Genomic DNA, 7809 nt, shown 5'->3' with positions numbered 1-7809 from the left:
CAGCAAATGATGATGTGGGGTATTTAGTGAAATTCTACTGGACCTAAAAATGAGTCTGGGCCGTCATTTTGCATCATTGTAGAGTAACTGTCAGAGTGACTGTGACGTCACACTGATAGTTGGAATACGTTACACTACCTAGGTAGTGTAATGTATTCTAGCAGCGATCAGAGCTGCAGGTCAAAAAAAGAAAGTGTAAAAAGTAAAAGAAAAGTTAATAAACAAAAAAAGAAAGTGTAAAAAGTAAAAAAGTTAATAAAAATGTTTTATAAAAGTGTAAAAATAAGTTTTTGTTTTCCTATAATAAGTCATTATAGGGAAAAAATGAAAACGTTAAAAAAGTACACATATTTGGTATCACCGTGTTCGTAACGACCCAAACTATGAAACTATAATGTTTATTTTTCCGCACGGTGAACGCCGTAAACAAAATAAACGGAAAACTAGGTCAGCATCGCTATTTTTTGGTCACCACCCCTCCCAAGATATAGAATAAAAAGTGATCAAAAAGTCGCATTTACCCCAAAATAGTACAAATAAAAACTACAACCCGTCCCGCAAAAAACAAGACCTCCCACAGCTTTTTTGACGAAAAAATAAAAAAGTTACGGCTCAGAATAGCGTGTCTCAGAAAATAAATTATTTTATAGAAACGTAATTTTATTGTGCAAACGCTGCAAAACTTTAAAAAAACTATACACATATGGTATCGGCGTAATCGTACCGACCCGCAGAATAAAGTGAAACGTAATTTATTGCGCACGGTGAACGCTGTAAGAAATAAAGAATTGAAAGCGCCAAAATCGTTGTGTTTTGGTCACCTTAGCTCTAAAAAAGATCCTGCGGGGTCAAAATTCTCACTATACCCCTAGAAAAATTCCTTGAGGGGTGTAGTTTCCAAAATAGGGTCACTTTTGGGGGGTTTCCACTGTTTTGGTCCCTCCGGGGCGTTGCAAACCCGACATGGCACTGAAAACCAATCCAGCAAAATCTGCGCTCCAAAATCCAAAAGGCGCTCATTCCCTCCTGAGCCCTGCTGTGGGTCCAAACATCAGTTTACGACCACATAAGGTGTATTGCCGTAATCGGGAGAAATTGCTTTACAAATGTTGGGGTGCTTTTTCTCCTTTATTCCTTGTAAAAATGAAAAAATTCTATGTTTCTACAGAAAAATAGGTGATTTTCATCTTCACAGACTAATTCCACTAAATTCTGCAAAAAAACTGCGGGGTCAAAATGCTAACTATACCCCTAGAAAAATGCCTTGAGGGGTGTAGTTTCCAAAATGGGGTAACTTTTGGGGGGTTTCGACTGTTTAGGTACCACAAGACCTCCACAAACCTGACATGGTGCCTAAAATATATTCCTAAAAAAAAGAAGGCCCCAAAATCCACTAGCTGCTCCTTTGCTTCTGAGGCCGATGCTTCAGTCCATTAGGACACTAGGGCCACATGTGGGATATTTCTAAAATCTGCAGAATCTGGGCAATAAATATTGAGTTGCGTTTCTCTGGTAAAACCTTCTGTGTTACAGATTTTTTTTTATTACAAATGAATTGCGGCAAAAAAAATGAAATTTGTAAATTTCACCTCTACTTTGCCTTAATTCCTGTGAAACGCCTAAAGGGTTAAAATACTTTCTGAATGTGGTCTTGAATATTTTGAGGGGTGCAGTTTTCAAAATGGGGTGATTTATGGGGACTTTCTAATATAGAAGGCCCTCAAAACCACTTCAGAACTGAACTGGTCCCTGAAAAAATGGCCTATTGACATTTTCTTGAAAATATGAGAAATTGCTGCTAAAGTTCTAAGCCTTGTAACGTCCTAGAAAAATAAAAGTACGTGAAAAAAAATGATGCAAACATAAAGTAGACATATGGGGGATGTTAACTAGTAACTATTTTGTGTGGTATTACTATCTGTTTTACAAGCAAACACATTTAAATTTAGAATAATTGTAATTTTTGCAAATTTTTGCTAAAATGTGAAGTTTTTCACAAATAAATATTGAATTTATAGACCAAATTTTTTAATTAACATAAAGTACAATATGTCACGAGAAAACAATCTCAGAATCGCTTGGATAGGTAAAAGCATTCCGGAGTTATTACCACATAAAGTGACACATGTCAGATTTGAAAAAATCATCTGTGTCCACAAGGCCAAAACATGCTGTGTCCTAAAGGGGTTAATCAGATAATTCAGTTGAAAAAAAAACATTAACAAATAACATCTTTACATTAAACGTTAACATTGAGCAGTAACTAGAAGTGATACATGCAAAGTGATTTTTCTTTATATATATAGACTGCTCTAAAGTTTTCAAATGAGAATATTCCGCTTTTGTACCTTTTATCTGACGCATGCCTCCAATAGTCCAATGCTAAGGCACGCTGGTCTAGAACTGTACATAAAACTTAACCTCAGTATCTAATATTCCCACAACACTTCTTGAATACCATTATCAAACAAACTAACTTTGGAATAACATCTGGAGAACTGCTGATATCTTATCATTGTACAAACACCAGTTCAATACTTGGGGTAAGAACTATTCCTGTCAATACACACAATTTCTGCAGTGGAGAAGATACTGGCTGGGCTTCAGGCCACCATGAGAACAGGTCTACACACACGAGCACCTTTTCATACACACCTACCTCGGGTAGTTGTATGTTCTGCAGTCGCTGGAACAGGTAATCTGGCCAGGGTGCACTTCTCATAGGTACCTTTGCTGTTTTACCTATGTCATGCCGTGCGCACATCATGCCGGCTGCTACAAACCTAGTGGTGGCATTATTGAATCCAGGGACAAGACAATTTTCTGATACCTGGCTGCACAAACTCTTGTTGTCAGATCTGTCATCTCTTGCTCTCTCTATTGGCTTACCCGATGATCCAACAAAGGCCCTACTACCAATGGGCCCATAATTGTGGGCGATACCAAAAGCGTACCTATAGTCAGTGTAAATGTTGGCTGCCTTACCTTTTGCCAGGTTACAAACCTCAGCGAGCACCTCCAGCTCCGCTCCTTGAGATGAACAAGAAGGTGAGAGTGGTTTTTGCATAATTTACCTTGTGCCTCATATCCTGTCTTGTACATACTGTATATGATAAAGAATCTCTACATTACAAATTTACAATGGAAACTCATATCGCATATAAATAAACTATTTCAAAAGGGTGGAGTTTTATTTTTCCACATTCATCTGATAATCCAGAACACTTATAAATTGCACCCCGACCAGGTCCTGTAAATACCTGATTAATATAAACACAAACAAATTATTTTGCTAAAATCTGGCATAAAATTAACAACGTTCAGACAATTTTGCCTCCTTCCCATCTAAATATGTAAAGACTCATCTGTGAGTGATGTCACCTCGGCCTCCTGTGCAGATTTGCTGGAGGGGGATGGACTCTAACACAATACCTCATATTGGGTGGAGACAACAGCACAGCATACCCAGTGTCATATTTACCATTCTGGAAGGATCTGGAACAATCTACACAGAAAAACCTCAAAATCTGGGTTACTGTCATACACATTTAATCTAGGTTACTCATTGGGGTCTCATACACATTTTGTAGACCTCCTAGAACCAAATTCATTAATTCAAAACAAAATACAAAACAAAACTGTACCTGATCAGTCCCCTCACTACTCCTTCCTATTTGGACTCTGCAAAAGTAATGTAGCAGGGTTCAAAACTACATATCTCAACATAATAAGGTCGGGCACTCTATCTGGGGTTCACTCTATCTGGATGGTACTAGTGTCCCCCATGAGTTTCTCCTGAGAAAACTACATTTTATCTTTTAAATAACTTACAACCATTTACCTTTAAAACACCATACATTTTCAAAAATGACATTTAGGGTATGTTCACACGTAGTCAACAAAAACGTCTGAAAATCCAGAGCTGTTTTCAAGGGAAAACAGACCCTGCTTTTCAGACGTTTTTTGACCAACTCGCATTTTTCGCGGCGTTTTCACGCCGTTTTCGCAGCGTTTTTTACGTCCGTTTTTGGAGCTGTTTTCATTGGAGTCTATGAGAAAACAGCTCCAAAAACGTCCAAAGAAGTGTCCTGCACTTCTTTTTACAAGGCGTAATTTTACGCGTCGTAATTGCCGTACGACGCGTAAAATTACGTGTCGTGTGGACAATACAGCGTTATACCCATAGAAAGTAATGGGCAGATGTTTGACGACGTATTTGAGACGTATTTCCAGACGTAAAACGAGGCAAAATACGCCTCGTATACGTCTGAAATTTGGCCGTGTGAACATACCCTAAGGCAGTGCTATAGCACTTGCCTGCATATTTAAAAACAAAAATAACAATTATAATTCTTTATCCAATAAATACATAAATATGCGCTGTAACTTTTATATTTTTTGCAGACAAATTCAGCAGGCTGTAATATTTTTCTCACTTGGTACTTACGGACAACAGCACATGCGCAGAGATAAGAAACATTCCTTTATAGAGGAGAGGAACTGATTTTAACCCCATACACAAGACACTAAAACTTTTAGACAGTACTGCTGTTAAAAATAATAGCATACAATATAGATCTGCTTTATTGTGGCCACTAGTTTCAAACTTCACACATGACATTACACACAAGTCTCACACATCACACAGATGTCACATCACACCCATTCACATTACACTCCCCACGTTCTGACCCACATTAGTCACTGCAAAGTACCTGGCTGCTCTGTTTACTTCACTCTTCCTATCAAAATTTACACCTGTATTCAAATTGTTCTTTCTCACATAAACTTTCTTGTAACCACCTGTAATCACTTACTGTGTCATTTTAACTTATGCCTGGTTAACAGAGTTTAACTCCTGGACATCCACCATCCCTTATTCAACTTTCCACAAACCATTCTATTTATCACATGCAAACAACCATCTTATGGCTGCCAGCCTCTTCAACAATTTTTTTTTTTTACATTGTTATTTTGTTTTCACATTCTTTCAGCATCACAAGATCCAACTTCCATCACTCTTTGACATTCTTTAAATTACAGCACCAACTCCTTTTGCTCATTCTACTATAATGATGGCCGGGACCCGTGCCCCAAGGCTGTCCCACATTTTTGTCTCACTTTCTCCTGACCCCATGGTCGGTGAGCAGTAGGGTGATCTCCGGTAAATCCCCCACCTCCAGGCAAACTGGCCACATCTGCCGACAGATATCTCAGACCAGTCTATCTCCTAGACTATCTTACCAATACTATATCAAAAGTGGTTCCTCCAGACATTCTAGCAGTAGGGTATCCTTTCCTCTGATCACTCACTGTTTTGAACATCAAGAACAGACAAAATGCTGCCAATCAACAATTGCAAGAGCAAATTCTTCAACACAATCGACATTCGTGAACCTCCATTGATTTCAGCAGGAGTTGGTCATTCATTTCAAACATCTACAAACCCCTCACTGCCGGGGTATAGCTTTTGGTTCATACAGCCTGTAATGTATTTTGGTGATAATTTCTTTAGGGGCCCTGGGTGTGAGCCAATACCAATGTTTTTCACAGTAATTTGTGTAGGTAGTTATACTACTACGACACAGATGGCAATTGGGGTAAGTGTCAGGGTCATTCATTAAATACAGGATGTTATTTTACAATGGTATTCAAGCCGGTGGTCTGATGTTATATTAATACAGACTGACTGACTTTGGATGTTATACTACATCAAAAGTCCCTGCCGGATTATCAAATGCATGCTAGAAATTAGTCTGTACTGATTCCCACCTTTTGCACGTCGCAAGTCTGACAATGCATAGAACTGGTGGTTGTTAGGGACCCTTACACATAATATTACAAGCTGTGTGCTAAAAGGTGCCCCGTCCAGAAGATGTGACATCATGACAGCTAAATTCCGAGGCTTACGCAATACATGTGTGAATGGTGTAAGAATAAGCTCCTTACCTACCGCGTTATATTGTAATTCACAGATGCAAAGCCAGACCTCTCAGATCAGATCAGATGAGCAATCTCCAGTGTTGTTTCGGCACCATTACTGTCGTGGAAGTCAATGGCTCAAAATATATTAGACTGAAATTTAGACGAGTGTTCCAACAGACACTCACGCCAGGAACTTTATCCAGTATCCTAATCAGGAGATTTCCTACCGATATATATATAGAGAGAGGAGAAAAAACACACAGATGCTGCTGGTATGCTCAAAATACTAATCTGGGGGTTTATTGCCAAACTCAATTACAATAATATCATTCAAAAGGGGTGTAGGCTTGGGGTTAATGAACCAGAGGTAATGTAACTAGAGATGCACGATGTATCAAAACTTCAATACTGTTTCGATACCGTGCACCGTCAAACGGTATGATAGTGTTATTTCATGTATTTAGATACTAAGCTGTGCGGCTGCACTGCTCAGTATTGTAATACATGAATGTATGAGAGCGGGGCTGCGGCTGTGTAATACAGCCATTGCCCCGCCCCTGAGAAGTGCGTGTGTGGTCAGCATGAGGTGATGCTGCTGGCGCTGAACTAATGAACGGCGGCACTGTAGACAGAACATGCCAGGTGCACTGCAAAACACCCCCATGTTGTCTTCAGTGCTGGCGCCGCCGCTCATTAGGGCAGCGCCGGCGCATCACCTCATGATGACCGGGCGCAAACTTATTGTCAGGTGCGGGGCAATAGCTGTATTACACAGCAGCAGCCCCGCTCTAACGGCGGAGATCAGAGAAACTATTAGGGAAAAATGAGTATTCATTGGAAAATGAGAAGGGGAAATGCACTTTGAATCGTGTCACAGGGAAATCCTGTGACGCGATCGAGGGCCATACTATATATGAACAAACAGGCCAGGGTCCGTTGAAGGACCCCAGGGCTATCTAACCATATTCCCTGTTAGGGCATACTTAGGTATGTCCTAACAACTGCCTGTGTACTATCAGTACACAGGCTAATGTACTGGCATATAGATATGTACTGTCTTTGTACCTGCTGAAAAAACGTGTCGTTTTCGGTGTAGAGGACGAGCGGGTCGGACTATCCAGGAGAGGCGGTTCATCGAAGGTGGTAGCCTCCGAGAGTTTGAAGTGGGTGTTTGAGTCGGCAGTTGAGCGCCACGACTCACGGCAGTGCGATGCGGCTGTGCAGCTTTGAATGAGCCGGCAGTGAGTGACCTGGCGCGCTGGATGACGAAAGGAGAGGAGTCGTGAGTAGTTCTAGGGGGACGTCTCGGTGAACCAGCGCTCCAGCAAAGGGGTAGGAGGAAGCGGTGTTCTGGCTGTGAGAGAGCAAGACCTCCAGGTACGTGTGCTCCAGGTGGTGTTGGTCTGGCTGTGAGAGAGCCTGACCACGTGGTACACAGACCGTCAAGTGCATGTGAACAGCTGTGAGATTCGGTGGGGTGCCTGGAGAGGAGGCGCGGCGTTGGACCAGCTGTGAGAGAGCAGGACCGCATCGTGCATTGACCTAAACCGCAGGGGGCCGGCAGTGAAAGACTGCGGAGTGTCTGGAGTGAAGTTGCAGGAAGTGCTGGTCCAGCTGTGAAAGAGCACGGACCAGCAGTGACTTTGAATTCCTGCTGGAGAGGTGAGAACCTGCTGGTAAACTACTGGTGGCCTGCTGGAGAGGTGAGAACCTGCTGGTAAGTTACTGGAGGCCTGCTGGAGAGGTGAGAGTTGCATTGGGTTGGGGTCAGTATCCACAACTGACCAAGAGGAGTCGGTGGAGGTATCGGGGGCAGTGTCACGGATTGTCGTGAATATACGAGTGAGTGTTTTTGCGGACTACAAGTGCCTGTCCACCATTACT

This window comes from Rhinoderma darwinii, chromosome 1 (assembly GCF_050947455.1).
Source record: "Rhinoderma darwinii isolate aRhiDar2 chromosome 1, aRhiDar2.hap1, whole genome shotgun sequence".
Classification (NCBI taxonomy): domain Eukaryota; kingdom Metazoa; phylum Chordata; class Amphibia; order Anura; family Rhinodermatidae; genus Rhinoderma; species Rhinoderma darwinii.
This window is presented reverse-complemented; position numbering follows the sequence as displayed.